Genomic DNA, 27122 nt, shown 5'->3' on the forward strand with positions numbered 1-27122 from the left:
TCTCATCGAATTTCTAAACATGGATAAAACTGGTCATCGTTATGTGATACAATATTTTCGTTTGAAAGGTCTTAGTTCAATTAATATAAAGGCTACGTGCACACGACAGGATTCTGACGCGCGTTTTCGTATTTAGACATCCAACATTCAACTTACCAGACGATCACATGAGCGCGAGGTGACGCACGTTAACGCAGAGGGCACGCAAAAAGCCTCTAACACAAACTTGTGCTGACGTGCTGTTAGAAAAATAGATAGCGCCCGTGGTGCTGTTCAGCTGACCGCGCGGTTCCCTAGTGACAGGACGTGTTTTCGACAGTGCAGTGCCTCTGCAATATCGTCTTTATCTGCCGACACCTGGTTTGACTTTCAAGTAAAATGTCTCCCCTGCACGGCAATTCACAGAATGGATGTGCGAGTGCAGGTTTGTAGACACGTGGTTGACAACATGGAGAAGCTTCCGTCTGGCCGTGGCTCGCACTCAGATAACCTAATGGTTCACATGATGTTCAGATGTGTGTGAAAATCTTATGGGACTTAAATGCTAAGGCCAACAGTCCCTAAGCTTACACATTACTTAATCTAAATCATCCTAAGGACAAACACACACACCCATGCCCGAGGGAGGACTCGAACCTCCACCGGGACCAGCCGCACAGTCCATGACTGCAGCGCCCAAGACCGCTCGGCTAATCCCGTGCGGTACCTAATGGTAAACTGGCCGGTCGCGATAAGCAGGAAACGGGGCTCGAGTACCGGTCTGGCAAAAAGTCTCATTGTCGTCGTTCCGTTATACAACAGATGGTTGTCCATACTCGCCAACTGCGAATGCATTCCTCGTGAAGACGTATTTTCTGTTATTTTTCTTCGTTGGACGGTGCAAAAAATGAGTGAAATCGGAGGCGAAATTTCTTACATCGAGATACTAACTGACGCAGTAGAAAAAAAACAGCATTTTGGAATACTGAATCGGAATTTCACGAAAATAACGAATTTGTTTTGATCTTCTTCCAGGCAAATGATTAAGAAAAAAGGAAAAATACAGATAAGAAAAACATTACTGTCAACAATTATACTGCCGGCTGCGGTGGCGAAGCGGTTCTAGGCGCTTCAGTGCGGAACCGCGAGACTGCTACGGTCGCAGGTTCGAATCCTGCCTCGGGCATGGATGTGTGTGATGTCCTTAGGTTAGTTAGGTTTAAGTAGTTCTAAGTTCTAGGGGACTGATGACCTCAGATGTTAAGTCCCATAGTGCCCAGTGCCATTTAAACCATTTTTGAACAATTATACGTACTTCCTTTCATGCCATACGATCTGCAGAGTTAAGTCTACCTACATTAATAAAGTAATAGATAGATTTAGCCAGAACGTTATCGGCCGATGAAGTGGGTCTCCCATTTATACTTGTGAGATGTCTTCATGCCTAAAACCACCTCGCGAAAATCAGATCTTATTGATTTGAAGATAGATTCATGTTGACGATCACAGAATTGATGTCTCCAGATCTGGCTGGAGATCATCGGCATAAAAAATGACGTTTGTAGGAAAACAGAACCGACGAAATGTAATTGACATAAAAGGAAGGCAATCGTGTGAGCAGAACTTATCCTTGTATCACGGTTGACGGAACATTCTCCCAGGACGACTTTCATTCCCAGAGGCGAAATGCTACTATTTCGTTTTCAAGCAGCTTTCAAATCATTTCAGCACAGAGAAAAATTTTGCTGTCGCATTTTTCTGTGCGGAAAGTTGATGGTGTCAAATGCTTTGCTGAAGCCTATTAACCTGACTCTGTGGCCTCACGGCTGTTTATGGCATATTTTAGGCCATAAATTACCGTAATTAACGCAGTGTTGGTGCTGTGGCGTTTACGAAAGCCGGACGGGTACTTGTCACACAAGTTGAATGTATGTAAGATCTCAGCATTTGAGGCGTGAACAACGTGTTCTGTGCCTTGAATAAAGCAGATAGGCTGCTGAGTGGGCGATAATCACAAGGTGCTTGTGCGTTTCGTTCTTAGGAATAGGTGGAACTATGTTTCTCTCGTGGTGAGGATTATGTTCCATTATGATAGAAAATTAATACGTCTGTTAAGATAGGTACTAAGCTAGCTGTAACATTTTTTATCTTGGTTATGCTGTTAACGCATATCCCTTCACAAGAAATTTGCAGTATTGTTGTCCTTGTTGTGTTTACTGTAACACGCATTAGGTGGGAAGTACCGTAGTTATGATTTAGTCTGTCCGCAGCTCGTGGTCGTGCGGTAGCGTTCTCGCTTCCCTCGCCCGGGTTCCCGGGTTCGATTCCCGGCGGCGTCAGGGATTTCCTCTGCCTCGTGATGACTGGGTGTTGTGTGCTGTCCTTAGGTTAGTTAGGTTTAAGTAGTTCCAAGTTCTAGGGGACTGATGACCACAGATGTTAAGTCCCATAGTGCTCAGAGCCATATTATGTAGTCTGGTGATTCTTGCGGGCATTAGTTCATTGCAGCGTGGGGGCTGACTGGTGTTGGGAAAATTCATTCAGTTCATCACCTGTGACCTGAAAAAGAGTTTATGATTTTGGTTTTCGATACCCAGACTGCAGAGATTCTTCTACAGAATCGGGGGAGTCGCAACGCTGCATATAAAGGAACGAGAGTGCCTGATTTTGCAGTTGTGAATCCACTTCTTTACCCTGTCTCGCAGCATTCTGAGTTCTTTGTAGCCTTCTGCTTCCAGATTTGCCTTGAAAAGTCTGTGAGCTGCATCCCCATTGATCCAATAAATTTTGGGAGCGCAGCCGCAATAACTCTGTTTCTTCTTCATCGAATATTTCGGCCGTGTACCTTTCGGCCGTCTTTCGAGTGAGCCGACAGTCTGAAGCTACAATATTCGTTCCTTCGTTTTAAACCACAGATACACAAGTACGAGATACTTTGATCGGCAGCATAGAGTGTGCATAAGTTGAGTCTATGGCTCGATGTATCATTGTTAACTGCACCGTAGCGACATGTTTTCGTGTTTATTAAAGAAAGCGCCGAATTCCATGATCTGTCCAGATTGAAACCGTTCTTGTCGTTAATTAAATCGTTCGCAAACTCACTATATGTGGTACGAAAACGTTGAAATTCTAGCGTGGATTTCATCTTGTTGAGACTCGGTGCTGAAAGAAACAGTTTAAATTCGTTTGGCGAAGAATTCAATTAACAGAGACAGCTGTTCCAACCTGGACAAGTCATGGAATCCAGAGTTTTATATAATAAACTCGCAAAGACGTCGCTACCGTGTAGCTAATAATGGCACGGCGGTATCCCAGCACGGATCGGCTCCGTAGCCACCAGTGATGTGGTAACCACGGATTCGATTTGTGCGTACTGTTTGCCGCCGACCAACGTCTCCAGCCCTTGCTTATCTGTGGCTAAAAACGACAAAACGAGAACTGTATTTTCAGTCTGTCGCCTCACTTTGAAAGCGCTGAAAGATATACGGCCGAAATACTAGAAGAAAAAGACGAAGAAGAAAGAGTTTATACGGCACCAGTCCCGAAACTGAATGGGTCAGTTACAGCGCCGAAAAAATATGAAGACGAGCAGCATCCCCATTGCTCATAAATTGCTGACAACTGGCACAAGCGGAAGTACTCTCTGACTTGCACTTCACAGTAGTTTACAAAGTATGGACGTGGACGTAAATTTTTTTGAAACTGACATTTGAGCACTCCCCCGTACAGACATCCTCGGAAGCAAGTCATAATAATATACACCTAGTATAGATACAAAAGGAAATTGATGATACCAAACACTAATGATGATTACATAAAGCAAAGATAAAACAAATCTGAAATAACATACTCAGATTGCACAGTTATTTAATTTATGTAAGTTGGTTCATATGTTTTTTTAGAAAGGAGTAAAGCTCTTTATACACCGCAAAGTCTGTTGATACCAGTAATGTTGACACAGATGTTGATAAATGTTAATTTTCGCACACGACATTCCTTAACAGATGTAGTTTCAGAATCTTAATTCTCTTCTTGTTTGCCTAGTCCACGTTTCATTTACGTGTAAGGCTTCACTCCAGACAAATGCTTTCAGAAAATAGTTCCTGCCACACAAATTTACATTTAATGTCAACAAACTTTTGTTTTTCGGAAAATTTGTTTCTTGCTGTTGGCAGTCAGCATTTTATATTCTTTTTAATTGAGAAGTGCTTGAGAATCTTATATTTTGCTGTCCAAATAGCAAAGCTCATCTACTATTTTATGTCTCATGTCCCTGTTTAATTCACTCAGCATCTCCTGAATTAATTCGACTACATTCCATGATCCGTGTTTTAGTGTTGATGATACTTATTTTACTGCGAGCACGTCCACTGCACTCAGTCGTGCTGAAAACAGAGGACGAAGGCTTCAGAAGAAGAGCAAAGGGTGTCGTGCGTTTCCTGCCAGCTGAGGGAGGGTGGGGAACGGAAATTCACCAAATAATAGCGGAAGTCTACGAAGAGCACTGCATGTCCGTTGTAAGGGTCAAGGAGTGGCACAAGCGAGACTCGGAGGGCCATAGACACGGGTTCACAGGTAGATGTCGTGTTTCTTGACTTCCGCAAGGCGTTCGATACAGTTCCCCACAGTCGTTTAATGAACAAAGTAAGAGCATATGGACTATCAGACCAATTGTGTGATTGGATTGAGCAGTTCCTAGATAACAGGACGCAGCATGTCATTCTCAATGGAGAGAAGTCTTCCGAAGTAAGAGTGATTTCAAGTGTGCCGCAGGGGAGTGTCATAGGACCGTTGCTATTCACAATATACATAAATGACCTTGTGGATGACATCGGAAGTTAACTGAGGCTTTTTGCAGATGATGCTGTGGTGTATCGAGAGGTTGTAACAATGGAAAATTGTACTGAAATGCAGGAGGATCTGCAGCGAATTGACGCATGGTGCAGGGAATGGCAATTGAATCTCAATGTAGACAAGTGCAATGTGCTGCGAATACACAGAAAGATAGATCCTTTATCATTTAGCTACAAAATAGCAGGTCAGCAACTGGAAGCAGTTAATACCATAAATTATCTGGGAGTATGCATTAGGAGGGATTTAAAATGGAATGATGATATAATGTTGATCGTCGGTAAAGCAGATGCCAGACTGAGATTCATTGCAAGAATCCTAAGGAAATGCAATCCGAAAACAAAGGAAGTAGGTTAAGTACGCTTGTTCGCCCACTGCTTGAATACTGCTCAGCAGTGTGGGATCCGTACCAGATAGGGTTGATAGAAGATATAGAGAAGATCCAACGGAGAGCAGCGCGCTTCGTTACAGGATCATTTAGTAATCGCGAAAGCGTTACGGAGATGATAGATAAACTCCAGTGGAAGACTCTGCAGGAGAGACGCTCAGTAGCTCGGTACGGGCTTTTGTCAAAGTTTCGAGAACATACCTTCACCGAAGAGTCAAGCAGTATATTGCTCCCTCCTACGTATATCTCGCGAAGAGACCATGAGGATAAAATCAGAGAGATGAGAGCCCACACAGAGGCATACCGACAATCCTTCTTTCCACGAACAATACGAGACTGGAATAGAAGGGAGAACCGATAGAGGTACTCAAGATACCCTCCGCCACACACCGTCAGGTGGCTTGCGGAGTATGGATGTAGATGTAGATAGACGTAGAAGCGATTCAATGACGGACGGTTTTCCTGGTCGTTGGCCTACGGTCAGCAACACTACACCGCGTTACCGATTTGATTGTCCAGCACGCAACAGCTGTTCCCCGAGAGGTCGGAATGAGCATCGGATTTGCACTAATAATTTAGAATACCAATTACACACATTCCTAGGGTATACTTAGATTCTAGTCGTTTATTGTTCAGAGGGCAGGACCGCAACTTCATATTAATGTTTTAGGTGATCTTGTCTTATTTCTGTCCTGATTGTAAACAACGTGACATCGATGCACTAAAAAACTTGTGAATCAGTGTTGCCACCTTCACACTAGAGGAATACAATGCAACATACGCACATCTGTCTTCTGCTGCATCTCTGTCAAGGCTTTCGACAGAACACCCACATCCCCCCCCCCTCCCCTACAGTTCCCTCTAGTACCATGGAGGCTATCCCCCGATGCCTTCACATGAGTCCTTTCATCCAGTCCCTTCTTCTGTCAATGTTTCCTACATATCCCTTTCTTCGCCGATTCTACAGAGAACCTCCTCATTCTTTATCCTATCAGCCTACCTGATTCTCTGCATTCTTCTGTATCAGCACATCTCAAAAACTTCGACTGTCTTCTGTTCCGTTTTCGCGCTGTACGTGATTCACTACCATCCAACGCTATACTCAAATCATTCTCAGAAATTTTTTCCTCAAATGAAGGTTTGTGTGTGGCACCAGTAGACTTTCCTTGGCCATGCATGTCCTCTTTGCCTGTGCTAATCTGCTTTTCATGTCCTCCTTGCTTCGTCCGTTATGGGTTATTTGGCTATCAAGTCAGCAGAAGTCCTTAACATCGTCTAATTCGAGACTATCAATTTTGATGTTAAGTTTCTAACTATTATACTTTCTAGTGCTTCTCATTACTTTTGTCTTTTTCTGGTTTACTCTCAGTCAGTAATCTGTACTCATTAGACTGTTCATACCGCTCAACAGATCTTGTAATTCTTCTTCACTTTCAGGAGGATAGTAATGCTATCAGTCAAACTTTCCATGGGCATCCTTTCACCCCCACTTTTAATCCCACTCCTGGACGTTTCTTCTATTTCTGCCACTGTTTCTTCGATATATAGATTGAACAATATGGGGGAAAGATTGCATCCTTATACCCTTTTTAATCCGAATAGTTCATTCTTGGTCTCAACATCTTATTGTTCCCTCTTGGTTTTAGCACATATTGTTTATCATCCGTCTTTACCTGCAGAGTACTCCTATTTTTCTCAGTCTTTCGACACATTTTGCATCATTTCACATTGTCGAACACTTTTTCTAGATCGACAAATTCTTTGAGCTTATCTTGATTCCTCTTCAGTCTTACTTCCACTATCAAAACAAAAGTCAGAACTGCTTCTATGGTGTCTTAACCTTTTCTAAAACCAAACTGATCGTCATCTAACAGATCCTCAATTTTCTTTTCCATTCTTCTGAATATTATTTTTGTAAACAGCTTCTATGCCTTGGCTGTTAAGTTGATTGCACGACATTTTTCGCACTTACCTGCCCCTGCCATCTTCGGAATTGTGTAAATGATATTCTTCAGTAAGTCTGTTGGTAAGTTGCAAGTTTCATAGACTTCACATACCAACTTGAATAGTGGTTTGGTTCTACTTCCCTCAATGATTTTAAATATTCCGATGGAATGTTATAAGTCCCTTCTGCTTTATTTGATTTGAAGTCTTTCAGAGCTCTTTTAAAGTCTAACACTTAATCCGCTTATCGCCTCCAATTTCTTCTCCTAACCAGGAGCGAATTATCTAGTCTGACCTGTGTGCTTCGGTAGATCAAGCTTTTAATCTCTGCGCGTTAATCTAATTGAATAGACACAATCGTTTTCGTTTGTGTCTACAGTAGAATTCCGCAGCGCATGTCGATAGTCGTTTGTTTGTCTGTGTTTGCTGTGTGTTGATGCAAGCTGATGTCGTGAAACCTCGCTCTCAGCTTCAGTCTGTGTGGGCGTCGGTTACACAACCTGAAGCTACAATGGACGTACACCACTGTTGTGGACCGGTCGTGAGGATCCAAATGACGCCCAGCACGACCCACGAGTCCGCTAATCGGTCCGCACTCGTGGCCAGCACATTGAGGTTGACCCCTCATCTGTGGTCGAGTGGGAGGCTGCCTCGGAGCATGGCAGGCTGTGAAAGACTTCCCTCGGGCTGAAGGTAATGCTTCCCCGGTTAGTCTGACAAACAGGTTCCAAATGCTGTGTGTGGCTGACACTCTCCCTCAGCCAGATGCAGTCACTTGTCCTGTTTCAGAGGAAACCTGTCAGTCTGTAAGATCTGGGCAGTCACAGAGGGTGGGATTATTGTTAGTTGGGAGCTCCAACTTTAGGTGCGTTTTGGGTCCCGAATTAGAGGCTCATACGGTTTTGCGACACTGTAGGCTGCAGAGTCCTTGACTTGCTCCATAGGGAAGTGGGGTTTCAGGTTCTGCTGAACTTGTCAGAAGTCCATTACAAGCAGGAGGTCGCTACACGGGTAGTGGGGACCCTGTGGCATGGACTGGGCGGTATTTTAGGGTAGATTAGTTGGAGGAAACACAGAAAGGGCTGCAGTCTTAAAGGGTGAGGTCGAACACGGGAAGAACGAAGATCCAGGAACCATCTGTGTAACAGTTGTAAATTGTCATAGCTGTGTTGGGAAAGTGCCAGAGCTCCAAGCGCTAATAGGAAGCACTTTTGCTCAAATCGTTACAGGCACTGAAAGCTGGCTGAAGACACAGTTGAGTTCAGCCGAAATTTTTGCCAAGGACCTAACGGTGTTCAGGAAGGATAGGCTAAATACAGTTAGCGGTGGTGTTTTCTAGCCGTTAGAAGTATTTTTTATCTTGTAGCGAAATTGGAGTAGATAGTTCCTGTGATCTACCATGTGTAGAGGTCATTCTTGGCAACCACAATAAAATAATAATGGGATCCCTTTACCGACCTCCCAGCTCAGATAATACAATTATTGAAATGTTCACAGAAACGTAAATATTCCAGAATGGGAATCAAAACAAACTGCCAACATGACTAGCTTAGAAGTAGATCTCCACAGAGCAGTAAAGGAACTTAAATCACTTAATAAAAGCAAGTCTTGAGGTCCAGATTGTGTACCAATTACGTCCCTTTAGAGTATTCTGATACAATAACTCCATATTTATCAATCATATACAACCGCTCGCTCAACGAAAGATCCGTACCCAAAGACTGGAAAGTTGCACAGGTCACACCAACTTTCAAGGAAGGTGGTAGGAGTAATCCAGTAAATTACAGGCCCATATCATTTACGTCGATATAAGCAGGATTTTGGAACATACATTGTGTCCGAACATTATGAATTACTTTGAAGAGAATGGTCTATTTACACGTAGTCAACACGGATTTAGAAAACACAGCTAGCTCTTTATTCACACGAAGTGTTGAGTTCTGTTGACAAAGGATTTCAAATTGATTCCCTAGTTTTAGATTTTCAGAAGGTTTTTGACACCGTGCCTTACAAACTGGTTGCAATCAAATTGCGAGATTTCCTGTCACAAAGGTCACAGTCCGTATTAACTGACGGAAAGTCACTGAATAAAACAGATGTGATTTCTGGCGTTCCCCAAGGTAGTGCAATAGGCCCTCTGCTGTTGTTTGTCTATATAAACGATTTAGGAAACAATCTGAGTAGCCATCTTAGGTTATTTGCAGATGACACTGTAGTTTATCGACTAATAAAGTCATCAGAAGATCAAAACAAATTGCAAAACGATTTAGAAAAGATATCTGAATGGTGCGAAAATTCACAGTTGAACCTAAATCATGAAACCCACACAAGTGCTAAAAGGAATCCGTTAAACTTCGGTTACACAATAAATCAATGAAATCTAAAAGCCATAAATTCAATTAAATACCTAGGAATTTTAGTTATGAACAACTTAAATTGGGAAGAGCACAGAAAATGTTATAGGGAAGGCGAACTAAAGATTACGTTTTATTAGCAAAACTATTAGAAGATGCAACAGACCTACTGAAGAGACTGCCTACACTACGCTTGTCCATTCTCTTTTGGAATACTGCTGCGTGGTGTACGATTCTTACTAGATAGGATTCACAGAGTACATCGAGAAAGTTCAAAGAGGGGCATCACGTTTTGTATTATCGAGAAATGGGGGAGAGAATGTCAAGGACATTAAACAGGATTTGGGGGGGGAGGGGAGGGGAATAATTAAAACAAAGGCGTTTTTACTTGTGATGGTATCTTCTCACGAAATTTCAGTCGCTGCGTTTCTCCTCCGAATGCGAAAATATTTTGTTGACGCCGAACTACATAGGGAGAAATGATCATGATAATAAAATAAGTGAAATCATAGCCTACTCGGAAAGACACAAGTGTTCGTTTTTCTTGCGCGCTGTTCGTGAGTGGATTAATAGACGATTAGTGTGAAGGTGTTCGATGAACCCTCTGCCAGGCTCGTAAGTGTGGTTTGCAGAGTAGCCACGTAGAGGTAGATGTAAGAAGGAATCAGACAAGTCCTCCCTCTCATACAGGCCCTCATTGTACACTCGCCACCTATCCACTCTTCCCTGTGCTTTTAACAATGGAATAATTCCCATTGCACATTAAACCACCGATGCTTTTAATTTTACCAAAGGTTGTTTTGACTTTCCTATATGCTGAGTCAGTCCTCGCGACATACAGAAACAAAAATGACTACAAGAAGGCCAAATTAAAAATGTAACAGATTGTTGTCACTACGAACATCAGAAGATTCCTCTTGATCAGAGGATTACAAAAGTGCAATTCGATTTCGTCTAGGTTGGGTATTATGAAAGTTACTGATGTGTCTTTATCAGTATCTTAATTGACAATAAATAAAACAAAGTTTTTTAAAGTGAAAACAGCTGTCAGAAGCGAGGTATTTTGACCTCCTGCTTCGACTGAAATACAAAAATTGCATCAAAAGACTTTTTTTAAAGCTAATGTCAAGATTAAAGTGTGAATATTCTCATATCAAGGATATGCAGGATTAGTTGCCACCCATCACAAAAACCATTTTGTCACTGCTATTTATTAGAGCAGGGAATAATTTCTAAAAGAGATGAAACACCGAAAATGTAGATAAAATACCTTCTGCACCATCCAAAATTTTCGCTGTTTAATATCCATTGCTAACTTGCACTGTACTTTTGATTCTTAGGCTGTAAGCTGTTTTATAGAAACTATATTTAATACGTAATCGATGTACTATTGTATTTATTTTTGACTACATACAGGGTGTACATAAAGTCTGAGAACAATTTCAATTATTTATTGCACAAAAGCTAAACATTGTACAGATGTCTTACATATTGCATTTTGAAGAGAAACTCTGAAAGTTTTTTTTACAAACATTCGTTATACGAACCATGAGTGACTCGGCAGATGTCAATACAGTAATCGAATTCTTGCCATACCCGTTCCAGCATGGCATCGTCGACTGTGTCAGTCGCTTCCCATATGCTCTCCTGGAGCTCTGCTACATCACGTGGTAGAGGCAGTACATACATCAGATCTTTAATGTGTCTTTGTTGGTGGCTTCTTACCGTACTTGGTTCCAAACATCCGTTGAACAGCTGTAGCACATTTGTTTTTGTCGAACTCCAACACACAGAAAGCTCGCTCCGCACCTGAACTCGCCATGTTTGCGACTAGCGCTGACTATCGGCAAATTATAAAAATATGCTGTGGCGGTATATACGAAAAAACACTTTCAGGGTTTCTCTTCAAAATGACATATGTATGATATCTGTACAATGTTTGGCTCTCGTGCAATAAATAATTGAAAGTGTTCCCAGTCTTTATATATACCCTGTATAATTGATTGTAATTATAATGACAATATTGTAAATTGCTGGGTAATAGCCAAGGGAACTTTACTGAAATGTATCGATAGCAGCGACGAAATAGTAGTAGCTGGGCCGTTGTTTATCTTTGTGTATGGAGAGTTCCTGTCGCATTGGGCACAGAGAAGCAGAGGTGCTTGAGTCATGAAAGAGTGCGAAAGCGTTTGTTGGGCTCTCCAGCCGCCGCGGTCTGCAGCTATGCTCGCGCCAATGTAGACGCACCTAATTTGTTAACCCTCGAGTATTGAGAACACGGTAGGAGTGGACAGGCGGAGGAAACTGCAGCAGCAGCAACAACGGCAGCTCAGCATTGTCGTCTGCTATATTCTTCATAGTCAGCACAGCTAAAATATCGAATGACTGCTAAGTGAAAAATTATAAACTCAGGTTGACATTGCCCAGCAACATTTCTTTCACAAGGTATGAATAACTTGAATAAAAACTTGCAATACTTAAAACTTGTAGGGCACCTGTGTTGTCATTGTTCTCAGACATTATTACCAAGCAGAGTCCCTTTCCTTTCCATGCAATCACCGAGTGTCGTAAGAATATGAAAAGTGATTAACTATTTACTGCCAGTTAGTGTGTTTGCTAAAGATAAGTTTCAGTCTAAATTTTCTGCTGCAGTAACTGTTAATTCTTGTATTTCATAAGAGAGACTACTTAAAAGTAAAGTAAAACTTTACTGGTAAAACTAATAACTAAAGATACAGCACAAATTAAGAGTGCACGATTTCATTTATTCTGTATTTAGCTTCGAGACTGACTTCTGCTGGCTTGGTATGTATTTTATTGTTGTTATTTTAAAAGAAAAACCAATTGCTCATTTGCTTAAAGTATATTCTGTTCAAGTTTTCCATAATCAAAAGTAAATTGCTTGCGTTTTTCTAAATTTTGCCTTACGTTACACGGAGGTTACTGAAAGTTATTTTTTTACATAACAAAGTTTAAGTTACGCCAGTCATTTATTTAACCAGTAACTTCATTTAACCTTTATTCAACCAGTAATTTCATTTAACGTTACCTTCAAAATTTTATGTTTCAGGATCAGTAACTGCAAACTCAGTGTTTTCTGATTCATTTTTTTTCTCGTGAGCCGTTGTGCTGTGAAAAAGCGTGACAACCTTCTGTTTCCATGCCAGTGATTATTTGCTTGAATTCCTCTGCCATTACCTTTCCCAAGATTCCGGAGATTCATTGCCCTAGTGGGCTGTCGACCATTTAATTAACCCTTATTTTTAGCTAATCAGTGTTTTCTTTGTGTTATCAGCGATTTTTGTAGTAGTAGTGGTGACTTTTTTCCCGCCTGTGCGGTTCGTGAGCGATTGCACTATACTCCAGCCATTTCAAAATTATTATCAGTACTTAGCTTAAGTTTAGAATAGGTTCCTCCTTCAGAAGAATCTGTTGTACACATTCCTCCAACTAACCGCTGTTATTTTCCTTCGGTAACGATAGCCTTACTCACTGTAAAATTTCATTAGGCATATGCGAACATGGTGAGTTACATTGCAATCCAGTAGGTCGATTAGGGAGGTCGAATTACAGACAGACCAAATACAAAAACATGACACACACGAACGAAACTGATCCAGCAAACTTCAGGGAAAAGATTGCTATGTTACAGAATGGATAATGTCAAGCAATTTTGAGTAGTGTTCGAAAGTTTTTTACGTTATGTCACAACCAAATGTTATTACGGTGAACAGAAGTGATGACAAACAAAACAGTTGTCATCTCGAGCAATCGATAGGGAATAGATCGATTGGTCACAATCGATCTCGTATTTATAATAGCATGGAGTGTTCAGTAGAATTATATCGTACCGTTTCGCAGGTAATTTCCAAGTTCAGTCACTATATTTTACTTTTTGCTTGGAGGATGGGGTGTGATTGAAGAAGGTGGAAGGAGTCCTACACACAATCGGAGTACTAAAAGCCATACCATTTATAAAAATCTACGTGTGTGTGTGTGTGTGTGTGTGTGTGTGTGTGTGTGTGTGTGTGATACACATATCCCTTACTGTCTGGCAACAATCGCTGTCACTATCGCAGTTCAGGAGATATGACGTCATAAACAATGACATCAACATCTACATGTATACTCCGCTAATCACATTAAGTGCCTGGCAAAGAGTTCATCGAACCACCTTCACAGTTCTCTATTATTCAAATATCGTATAGCGCGCGGAAAGAACGAACATCTATATCTTTCCGAACGAGCTCAGATTTCCCTTATTTTATCGTGGTAATCGTTTCTCCCTATTCCGGTGGGTGACAACAAAATATTTTCGCATTCAGAGGAGAAAGTTGTTGATTGGAATTTCGCGAGAAGATTCCGTTGCAACGAAAAACGCCTTTGTTTTAATGATCTCCTGTATCATTTCAGTGACACTCTCTCCCATATTTCGCGATAATACAAAACGTGCTGCCCTTCTTTGGACTTTTTCGATGTACACCATCAATCCTATCTGGTAAGGATCCCACACCACGCAGCAGTATTCTAAAAGAGGACGGACAAGTGCATTGTAGGCAGTCCCCTTAGTAGATCTGTTACATTTTCTAAGTGTCCTGCCAATAAAACAGTCTTTGGTTAGCCTTCCCCACAACTTTTTCTGTGTGTTCCTTCCAATTAAAGTTGTTCGTAATTGTAATTCGTAAGTATTTAGTTGAATTTACGGCCTTTAGATTTGACTTATTTATCATGTAACCGAAGTTTAACGGATTCCTTTTAGTACTCATGTGGATGACCTCACACTTTTCGTTATTTAGGGTCAACTGCGAATTTTCGCACCATTCAGATTTCTTTTCTAAGTCGTTTTGCAATTTGTTTTGATCTTCTGATGACTTTATTAGTTGATAAACGACAGCCTCATCTGCAAACAACCTGAGACGGGTGCTCAGATTGTCTCCCAAATCGTTATAGATAAGGAACAGCAAAGGGCCTATATCACTGCCTTGGGGAACGCCAGAAATCGCTTCTGTTTTACTCGATGAGTTTCCGTCAGTCACTGCGAACTACGAACTGTGACTTCTCTGACGGGAAATCATAAATCCAGTCACATAACTGAGACGATATTCCATAAGCACGTAATTTCATTACAAGCCGCGTGTGTGGTACAGTGTCAAAAGCGTTCCGGAAATCCAGAAATACGGAGTCATTCTGAAATCCCTTGTCAGTAACACTCAACACTTCATGCGAATAAAGAGCTAGTTGTGTTTCACTAGAACGATGTTTTCTAAATCCATGTTGACTGTGTGTCAATAAAACGTTTTCTTCGAGGTAATTCATAATGTTCGAACAAAATGTATGCTCCAATATCCTGCTGCATACCGACGTTAATGATAAGAGCGTGTAAGTTAGTGGATTACTCCTACTGCCTTTCTTGAATATTGGTGTGACCTGTGCAACTTTCCAGTCTTTGGGTGCGGATCTTCCGTGAGCGAACGGTTGTATTTGATTGTTAAGTATGGAGCTAATGTATCAGCATACTCTGAAAGGAATCTAATTGGTATACAGTCTGGACCAGGAGGCTTGCGTGAAAACTGCTGCATAAGTGTGACGTTTATGATGTTTAAATTCTTGTTTCTGTGCTACTAACTGTATTGGATATGAATTTCGCAAATAGTAGCCACATGTGCAACTAAATTCACGTAAAAAATTATATCATGGTACCACACGTAGTTTAGGAGATATGACTTCACAAACACTAAGATGCCAGAAAAACTCTCTCATTGTGCATGACGTTTAATTTATTTCTTCTTTGCTACTAACTCTGTTCGCAAAACATTATGCAGGCATTATCAGTATGTGATGCTGAATGTAGCTACACAAATGTATCATTGTACGACATATAGCTCAATAGATGTGACTTAATAATCACTGAGATGCGTGAAAAAATGACGCATATGAGGTTGAAGTTTTGTCCTTTTATTCTGTGTTACTAAGACACTCCTACAATGGAGTCAACTTACGGAAATCCTTGACACCTAGCAGCGCTTTTGACAGCTTTCAACTACGAATTGCAAATGGCTGTAGGTGAAATCAACTGCCGTCCGTAGAGCTATGAAGAGACGTTTACAAAATCGCGTTGTAGACACGCAAAGTAGTTGTACCCAGCGTATGACAGGATATTACACTGCAAACACAGTTCATTTTTTGTTTTTGTTTCTAATAGGAAACTGGCAAAATTAACATCCGGGAAATGCCACGTTTTCAGATAGGTAGCAAATAAATTCGCCTGCATGTAGAATGAAACCCTCCTCTTCGAGACTTTTAAACGAACACTCTACAATAAAGTCTTCAGGCACTTCACCTATTATTACTTGTAGTGTTTGTATATGGTAATACAAATTTAAACACACAAGCGGGGCAGTGCTCGATGAACGCACTGAATTAAGGTGCTTGTTGCAAATGCGATTACAGTGTAGCTGAATTGCCATTCTCGGACGTCCAGTTTCTGTCGAAAATAAGCATAAGACGAAACTTTGTTACAGATGTTTCTTGTGTTGCTAGGGTTCTAAGAATCATCCCACGAATTTTTTTTCACTTTGCGTAAGGTAATGGTATTGACATGTAAAAAAAGGAAATGTAAAGGAAGCGACATCTCATTGTGTTTACAATACTCACTTTCATGCCTTGCTGTCGCTTCTAGAGATTGCGTTTATGTTATAATACTAACGTTTGAGTTAGTGATAGTTTTACTTTTTCATGAGCAGATGAGTTTCTTCTTATTTGGGTAGCAAAATACCTGACGATGACTGAATAGAGAGGACACAAAATGCGAACTAGCAATAACAAGAAAATCATTTCTGAAAAAGACAAATTTGCTAACATCGATTTAAGTGATAGGAAGTCTTTTCTGGAGGTATGTCTGGAATATAGTCTCGTGTGGAAGGGCAACTTGGACGATAAAGATTCAGATAGGAAAAGAACCGAAGCTTTGAAGTGTGGAGCTAAAGGAGAATGCTGAAGGTTAGGTGGGTAAGTCGAATAACTAATGAGGAGGTACTAAATCCAGTTGGGGGACATCGAGGAATCATCAGTTCTGTAATGGAGGGAAGTGTGCGGAGTAAAATTTTTAAAAGGAGACCGTGTCTTCACAATAGTTAGCAGTTATGCAGAGATGAACAGGCTTACACAGGATAGACTAGCGCTGATTCAAACCAATGTTGCAAATGATGTAGCCACTGGATGTGGAGTCAATGTGAGTTTCAGGCCTCCAAGCGTCCGTTTACTGAGCGCAGTCCAGCAAGCAGATACGATCTCGGCTGACCTTGGCAGTGCCGGCCAAGGCAGCTTTGTACTACACTGTACCGATATCCCTAGGCGGGCAGAGTTTGATTCAGTACAGCGCGACCTTCGGAGCTCGCTCGAGAAAGATGATGCCGGGAACATGTCCTTTCTGAGCTACCAGCGGAAACGGGGCGAAATGTCAGGATCAATACTAAACGCGAGCCACACACCTTTCTCTAAGCCTGCGCGTTTACCTGTCCCGTCTAAGCATAAGTGTCAAGCGTATGCGTCATCGCCTATGTCATGTGTGCTCCGGAAATTATTGACAAGTGTTTGTGAGAAGATTGTACTATTTTTGCATTATCCATATGTTTTCTTCCCATACAACAAAAGGACGGCGACCTCTACGGATCCGCGCGTACACTGTTGCGAGAAGATAGTTGTTAGTCATTGTGAAATTTTCTCACCTGATGTCATTCGTGTTATGATGAAAAAATATTGTTTGTTTAGTTTGAAACGACGTGGTAGATATCTTAAGGAAATTGCTAATGTCATGTTGGTACGACTTGTGTTATCTTTGGAGTAAGTAAGCCATTTTAGAAGTCACACGTGTTTGTGGTGGAGTGGTGTACAGATTTTTATAAGGCCAAGGAGAGCTACCCTTATGAGTTTCAGCTATGCTTTATTTGTTTTACGTCAGTTAATGTTCCAGTTTTTGGGAATATAAGAAGACGAAAGTAGTGCACATAGCGCTATTTATAATTCCCATTCAACTGCCGATAGTACTACAAAAATATTTGTTACTTGTGGCTGTACATGGTTGGTTTCACTGCGAATGAAATTACTCGCTTTAAAGATTCGAACATATAAAAACATATGGCAGAGAATTATAGAAGACTACGCAACATCGAAGATTCGTACCTTGGTGATGCAAAGTAGATATTGTAAAACATAAATTTTCGTCGCCTGTAATGCCATACTTATTAAAGCATTCTGGGCTATAAAGCCGATGTCGAATGAATTTCTTGAAGAAATCCACCGTTTGGTCCTCATCTGCCGGAGACATCTTCATTGTGGGCTATATTTAATAATCCAGCTATCACGATTGGATCCAACGAAAGGTTGTACAAACAACCGATATAACTTACTAAACATAACATTCTACGTCCACACTCCGCAATATGGCAGGGGTACTTTGTGTTCCAGTGTCGCTTCTGTGTTTTCCTGTTTCAGTCGCGAATGGTTCGCGGGAGGAGCGATTGTTGGTAAGCCTCCGCGCGCGCCTGAATCTTTCTAATTTTATCTTCATGCTTTTCTAGCAACGTATGCTCTCGGAACTATAACAGTAAACCACACCGTAATCCAGAATACCTGCCGGCTGGTGTGGCCCAGCAGTTCTAGACGCTTCAGTCTGAAACCGAGCGACCGCTACGGTCGCAGGTTCGAATCCTGCCTCGGGCATGGATGTGTGTGATGTCCTTAGGTTAGTTAGGTTTAAGTAGTGCTAAGTTATAGGGGACTGATGACCTCAGATGTTAAGTCCCATAATGCTCAGAGCCATTTGAACCATTTTTTGAACCTCTCTGCAGCGTCTGCCACTGGAGTTGCCTGGGCATCTTCCTAATGCTTTCGGTCTTACTTAGTGAGCCTGTAACGAAACGTGTTGTTCTTCTTTGGAGCTTCTCAGTTTGCTCTGTCGATCCTTTCTGGCATGGATCACACACAGACGATCAATATTCAACTTTTGGTCGGATGAGGGTTTTGTAAGCTACATTTTCTCTGAATTCTTCCAACGAATCGTAATCTGTCGTCTGCCTTACCAGAGAACACCGATTTTGTGGTCGTTACAGTATAAATCTCTTCCAATCGTGTAATAATAAAATAATGAGACTTTCTGCCTAGTTTGGCGTAATACGTTAGATTAATTTATGTAGAGGGTCAATTGCCAATCGCTAAACCAACCGTTGTCCTCTGCTGGCCTTACTGGATTTCACTACAATTTTCTAGCGTTGTGACTACAACAGCACATCTGCAAAAAGCTTCAAGAAATTGAGACGGTATGCACTTCATCATTTACACTATCCAATCAAAAGTATCTGGACTCTTATTAGTGCACTTCCTTCGCCTTTATGATGGCTTGAACTCTGCTGGGGACAATTTCAGTGAATTGTCTGCATTTCTGTGGAGAAATAACGCGATACCAGAGAGGGTAATGATCTTGCACACTGACGTCTGGAGCGCAGTCGACGTTCTAACTCATACCAGAGGTGTTCAGGCTGAGGCTCTGGGCAGGGTAGAACATTCCAGGAATGTTATTGTCCACAAATCATTGCCTCACATATACTGCTTTATGCCAGGGTGCAATCGTTGTTTCCGAACTGTTCCCCTGCTATACACAATACACAAAGCTGAAATCACACCTAGCCACAAGAATCTCCCCCACACCGTAAAAGCACATCATCTGTACTTCACTGTATGGCATTGGTGGCCGGGAGACCCCTCGTGGTGCGATCGTCCGCCGCTCCACATGTTCTTTAACGCCACTACGGTGACTTGCGAGTGAATGAGTATGAAATGATGATGAAAGACACACAACACCCAGTCATCCCGAGGCAGAGAAAATCCGTGACCCCGCCGGGAATCGAACCTGGAACCCGTGCGCAGGAAGCGAGAACACTACCGCAGGACCACGAGCTGAGGACTGTATTTCACTGTTTGCACTACACATAATATTAGGTAACTTTCTACAGGCATTCGCCAGTCCCAAAACCTTCCTTCGGATTTCCGCGGGATATAGCGCAGTTCATCACTTCAAATCACTCACTTGCTGTCTTCCATGGTCCAGTGTCGCCCTTTACACCACATCAACCGTCGTTTAGCGTTAACTACAGAAATGTGTGGCGTATGAGGAACAGGTGCACCACTGTACGTCATTCATTAAACTCCCTAAATATAGCCACTATTCTACCACCTTGGAAATTACGTTTACAGCCACCTTCTGCAGTGTTCGGCGGTCCCTGTGTGTCACAACACTACGCCTGCCTCATCTTGATATAGCTGTCGTTATTCCTCACGTTCAGAGTCATATCACCAAAAGATGACTCGGGGAGCTGTAGAAGGGCGGAAATGTCTCTGATGGATTTTGTTGTGACAAGGTGAAACTACTTGCGCCCAGTCAGAACTGTGGTTTCTTTGATTGCTCGATGAGATGGCACATCAAAGAACACGTGAAATATTAGTTCACTTTATTACATAAATGAATAAAAGATTTACTGAACTGTGACACACTTCTTTTACCACCGGAATAATGGATAATTCATGACTGTCATGGACTAGCAAAGCATCACTTGATGCAATAATTACCAAACTGTTCCCTTGAGATACACTGTTCGACATTAACAACAGCACAAGTATATCTGAGACTTCAACTACTGGTTAGATCTAAATGGTGATATGGACTGCTGTAGCTGACGTGTCGAACTGGGGCGGGCTTTTGCGTGCGCAGCACTACATTGTCCCCAGGGTGCGGTCGTTGGTGAGAGAGAGGCGTGATCTGCTGAAACGCCTCCCACACTTCGTTACGAATTGCAGCAGGTTCCCTCGCTAATGTCTGTGATATCGATTCGCGTTGCCGACTTTGATGTGGCACCACGATCTCTGTACGATACCAAAAGTTTGTTACTCAGGAGACATCCAGTGAATACACTATTGGCCATTAAAATTGCTACACCACGAAGATGACGTGCTACAGACGCGAAATTTAAGCGACAGGAAGAAGATGCTGTGATATGCAAATGATTAGCTTTTCAGAGCATTCACACAAGGTTGGCACCGGTGGCGACACCTGCAACGTGCTGACATGAGGTAGTTTCCAACCTATTTCTCATACACAAACAGCAGTTGACCGGCTTTGCCTGGTAAAACGTTGTTGTGATGCCACGTGTAAGGAGGAGAAATGCGTACCATCACGTTTCCGACTTTGATAAAGGTCGGATTGTAGCCTGTCGCGATTGCGGTTTATCGTATCGCGACATTGCTGCTCGCGTTGGTCGAGGTCCAATGACTATAAGCAGCCGTGCTGGATCCCAACGACCTCGTATCACTAGCAGTCGAGATGACAGGCATCTTATCCGCATGGCTGTAGCGGATCGTGCAGCCACGTCGCGATCCCTGAGTCAGTAGATAGGGACGTTTGCAAGACAACAACCATCTGTACGAACAGTTCGACGACGTTTGCAGCAGCATGGACTATCAGTTCGGAGACCATGGCTACGGTTATCCTTGACACTGTGATGGTGTACTCAACGACGAACCTGGGTGCACGAATGGCAAAACGCCATTTTTTTCGGATTAATCCACATTCTTTTTGCAGCATCACGATGGTCGCATCCGTGTTTGGTGACATCGAGGTGAACGCACATTGGAAGCGTGTATTCGTCATCGCCATACTGGCGTATCACCCGGCGTGGTGTTTTGAGGTGCCATTGGTTACACGTCTCGGTCACCTCTTGTTCGCATTGACGGCACTTCGAACAGTGGACGTTACATTTGAGATGTGTTACGACCCGTGGCTCTACCCTTCGTTCGATCCCTGCGAAACCCTACATTAAAGCAGGATAATCCACGACAGCATGTTGCAGGTCCTGTACGGGCCTTTCTGGGTACAGAAAATGTTCGACTGCTGCCCTGGCCAGCACATTCTCCAGATCTCTCATCAATTGAAAACGTCTGGTCAATGGTGGCCGAGCAAGTGGCTCGTCACAATACGTCAGTCACTACTCTTGATGAACTGTGATATCGTGTTGAAGCTGCATGGGCAGCTGTACCTGTACACACCATCCAAGCTCTGTTTGACTCAATGCCCAGGCGTATCAAGGCCGTTATTACCGCCAGAGGTGATTGTTCTGGGTACTGTTTTCTCAGGATCTATGTACCCACATTGCGTGAAAATGTAATCACAGGTCAGTTCTAGTATAATATATTTGTCCAATGAATACCCGTTTATCATCTGCGTTTCTTCTTTGTGTAGCAATTTTAATGACCAGTAGTGTATCTATCCCTACCGATCTGTTCTGTTGTTAATGCTGCTCTGTTGATAATACATTTTCTGGGCTCGTCAAGTAACACTACTTGGCGAATAACGCCGATGGAAAGGAGCACACTTCGCCCAGATCATAAGCCAAACAGTCGCCATCTCCAGTTCTGCCTCTTCCGGAAACAGGCAATTTCCAGAGGTCGTTCCTACAAACAAACAACTTCGACCGGTCATTGATTAAACCACTGACCAAACAAAAAAATGGAACAGAAATTTTCGTCTGAAAAATGTTTTTGCATTGTGTAGGTATCACCCTGTATATAGTTCGTTGAAGGAAAAATATACTATTAACAATATATTTACGATAGTACATCCAACATTAACAACTAAATTATATATACATAACTAATAGCACGAATCACCCCAATTCGCCCTTATGAAAGCTGTGATGCGTGGTGGCATCAGTAGGAAGACTGGGCAGCTTTTGGTGTCCTTTGCATTGTCGCTAGATTTCCGATGATGTCATGCACTATTGCCTGATTTCTGACAGAGATCAATTACCCTATGCACAAAATGGATGGAAATTCAAGAATTGACAGTAAATTCAAAAATAGCCCAGTAATACTAGTCGGTTTTGTCCCCATTCCTGTGACACCACTGTGAAAGTAGGGCTGTTGTCTTAAGTATAAATCGGCAGGAAATTTAAAAATTCGTGTTGGTGCATTTTTGTGCTGTTGGAAGTAGGTTTCTTGTGCTAAGTACAGAATTCGAGGTGGCTGACCTGGAAGAATGGTGCAGCCCTATGACATCAGAATTTAAGATGCCTAATCTGGAATATAAGCTCAGCCTTCATTATTCTCAGATTTTATGGGTTTTCCTCCTGATATAATAGGGGTTTGTTTCCTCTTGCAGGTCCAAACTTGCCTGTTAGACAGAGGATCTGCTTAACATGTTTCCCCAAGCTATTATTCACTCAGAGATATATGGTTATTTTTAGCAGTACGGTCACTTAAAGGGTACCTGTATACTGCGTCTCCTGACTCCAATTCACCTAAACCTGGATATTCCTACTCGTGCTATGCTCATATCTTTAACACCACACTGGGAGGGGGGAGGGACGGTGGGAGAGACTGCCCATCCACAGACTCTGGAAACGCCACCACCTCAACTGCCCTCATGCCACTTCTGGCATTCTCAGAAGCTGACAGTGTCCACGGGCACAGCGTCACAGGGCTGCTATACCATCAGCTGCAATACACAGACTTCTGTGCTACTCTGTACTGGTCCGGGCCATGAGTCGCCACCTTTGGGCTGTATGCTCTGTAGCGTCAGGTGGCTCAGATGCAGAGCCAATGCTTAGTGCATCTGATGTTTATCTCTAGGTTTTCATATTTCAACTGTTTTAACAGAATGTAAATGCATACCTCCTTATTGAAAAGGTGCGTACAATGCAGGTGTCTCTGTCTACTCTAAAAAAAATTGAACAGTTCATGCAGATGTGGGCATGTCTGTCCACAGTAAAAAAAACGGAGGGTAAATGTGTCCATTATCATAGAAAGACACGAGCATTGCATATGTAACTGGATGTTGTAAACAATTATATATACATTCCACAGGATGGAATGAAGAAAAATGAATCAGGGAATCTATCAACTAGATTTATTTGTTCATCAAAATAGATTTCTGATAATATGTTTTCTCACAAAAAATATGTCCCACATATTGGACTATTTCGTTTTTCATATCATATATGTTTCACCATGGCAAAAATATGCCTTACATGCTGGATTTTTACATAATATATTTGTTTTCAACACACAAAACAATGTACAAAAACTGTGTACACACAGCTAGCACAGTTTACAAACAGTTGACACATTTATATATTTTTTTTCAACCACTTTACTCATAGCATAGTTGACAAACTTACGAATTTGAACTATCCTTGACAAGAAGTATTTATTTACAGCTTTTCTGTCGAAAAGCTAAACTGTGATCTCTTTTGGTATGGCCAGCAACAGCAAAACTTAATCTACTGTACAGACAGTACCCACATGATGTGTCAAAAACAAAATAACTCACACATATGGTGTGAAAAAAAAAAAAAAGCAAAGAATTCACTCACATATACAATATGCAGTCACACACAGAAGCACTCATAGATATATAAATCTATACACCCTATGATAAGTGGATCATACTATTCCACATTCACACAGCCTTATTTTTTCACCAAACGTACAACATACAACACACACACACACACACACACACACACACACACACACACACACACACACAAACACAAACACACACACACACATTCATAGACACTGTTGCCCAAGTGAACAACGTGTGTACAGTAGGGTGTAGATCCTGTTAGCACAAATGACTCGCTTATCATCATGTCACAAAATGGGAATTCTCAATTGCAATACAGTGTGCACTTCGTGTCTCCACAACTGAATAGTGACTTGTTGCACCATATGTGGAGTGGGAGATTGCTTAAGATTATGGAAGTTCCATTTCCAGAATGGGCACACATTCATTGATAAAAAGAACTGTATCTCAGCACCCAACCAAACTATGGATGCAGGCATGCAAGACCCTGCCTCCAAGTGCACCTCGAATCATTGTAGATGATAATTCTGTGCAACATCCCCGAACGCCCTCATCTTTACTGTCTAAACATGCAGAAGGGGTGCCAGTAGCTGATAGTTGATTGCCAACATACTACAGAGACCTCATCCCAGTAGTCTAAGTGTCGATGATGGTGGTGCTGCTGCTCACAGCAATGGTGATGCTGATGTCGATGGCACTGCTGCTGCTCATGACGGTACAGCTGCAGGTGCAGTTGTAACCACTACCAACCCAGGAAGTTGGGGTTTGGCTCTGTGCTGTTTTGTGGCTGCAGTTGGTGTCAGAGCTCATGATGGTGGCAACTCCAACTCGTCAAGTATTTCTGAAACAACATGGCACAACAGTCTATAAGCAATGGGAAAATTTTCACACATACACATACACACACACACACACACACACACACACACACACACACACACACACACACACACACAAACACACACAGGTATAGAGAGTGGTGGGCAGATACACGGAAGTTCTGATTCGTAAAAAAGAGTCATGGATCCATATTCCTAATCAAGCCTATCTTCCAGCTCCTTCCAGAACTCATTATTCAGAAGTGAAGGTTACTTCACTGGTGGCATTACAGATGGGCGTGATACAGGAGGCATCTCTAATATATTTAGCATTTCTGAAAAAACAATAGTCTATGAGTAAAACAATTACTTACATAAAAACTCTACATCATCGTCATATTGCTATTATCAGTCTCCTGTGATGGTGTGGCCAGCATCTGAATACAAACAGTAATATTTACCCGCCAATCCTCAGATGCTGCTGACGATGAAAACGGCATGGGAGCTAGGACATTAAGCTGTTCTTAAACAGCTTAATGTCAAGAAAAAATACAGACACACATGTATAGAAACATACATAATGTCATCAGCAACAGGATCCTGGGATGGTACAGTCACATCAGGCTACTGTGATGGCATACCCATAGGGGTTGACTTTATTGTATTACCATTCATCAGGCCTAAAACAACATAACAGTCAGTAAGTTTCGAAAAGACAGACACACATACATGTATAGAAAATAAATGGTGCTTATGTTTAAGATTCTCGTCCACACTAAAGCAGCAAAGGTCTCATCATTGAAGAGGCTGTATGGAACACTGTCCTCATCGACAACCTCCCCGAAACGAGGACAATGGCTGCTGCTGATGGTGCCTGACCGCTTCAAGATGGTGATGGATGCCCAGTACAAATGTCATGTGTCAATTCTAGGAGTAGACTGAGTGAAGCTAGGCCTGCTAAAATACCTTAAATACTTACGACTTGTGGAGTGGTGGTGAAGGTAGATGTCAGCCAGTACTGTTGCAGCATCCACTGGGAGTAGGTGCACGTCACAGTCTCTCAGGCATAGTGCTAGGGGTGCATTAGAGAAATAAGAAGACATGAAAACTAGTTTAAAAATACTTTATTTATAATCCAAATAAATAGTACTTTTACATTATCAAATACATATAACAAATAATTATTCTTATTTTTCTTCGGCCGAAGGCGGTGCATTAGGGGACATTCAAATCCTTGTAGGTCTCTAACAGTGGTGTTCTTATATCCACTAAGATTTCGCACTACATTTCACGTAAATAATTGACGCTGTATGATGGAAATTTGGAAACAAAATCATTAGATCTTCAAAAATCACTCTGTCCTCTTCCCAGTTGATACCATGATGGTATCGACTCAACCGTGACACAGTTTTAAGCGTCGATGGCTCTGAGAGGTTTACTTGGAGCTGCGATTGTTTAAAATGTTCTGAAAGGCGAAAAATGCGACATATTTAAATACGAAATGTTGATTTTCATGAAGAAAGCCTCGCACATTGATTATAATCTTAGCAGTATGAGGTGCCATCGTGAAATGGTTCAGTTGTTGTGCTGTATATACTTCTTTATACATGTCTTTCAACAATCCTGCTAAATGGGCTATACTTTATGGTCTGATCGTATAGTATTAATGCAAATGCTGTTGTGTTTTCTGGAAAATTTTTAGAGGCTTCAGACTGAATACTGACATCAATAGGATCACTCTTCATTGACTCGTCCTGTCTGGAACAATCTACAATAACAACTGCAGCTAGCTCCTTAGATTCCCTTGGACTGAGCAGACAACCCTCATTCACCTATGTCTCATAGTACACACAACGAAACCTAGTGTACATATCAAAAAGCAGACTGAATGCATGTCAGTATTGCTGTAAGTTGCCACATAGATCAAATTCGGTATTTAAGTATGTTTTGGTGTTTGTTAAATTACAACTGTCGAATTCACTCGAATCACATTTGAGATTCTCTTTCCTATTTGTTTGAAATGCGAGGATGATAAATCAACGGTTGCTAATTGAACTATCATCTTAATGGACCATGATTGTTTAGTGAGCTTAAAAGTTGAATTTATCAAACAGGTCCCATGGTTTGAACTTTAAAGACAACTGAATCCCAGTTCCAAGTATTTTCAAAAATTTCAAACGTTTTTCGTCGGTTACAGAGACAGGAGGCACTTACCAATTCATTTCTTGAGCACAATCCTGTTCTCTTCTCCACTGAGACCTTGTTTAAGTATGTATTACCACGTGTTCCGCTTCTTACTAACGTAACTTCCTGTTTCACATTAATTGCAATCCTCTTCATAACGTCAAAGTATCCCACAAGCATTTTGAGAG

Source organism: Schistocerca serialis, chromosome 5 (assembly GCF_023864345.2).
Source record: "Schistocerca serialis cubense isolate TAMUIC-IGC-003099 chromosome 5, iqSchSeri2.2, whole genome shotgun sequence".
In the NCBI taxonomy this organism is placed as follows: domain Eukaryota; kingdom Metazoa; phylum Arthropoda; class Insecta; order Orthoptera; family Acrididae; genus Schistocerca; species Schistocerca serialis.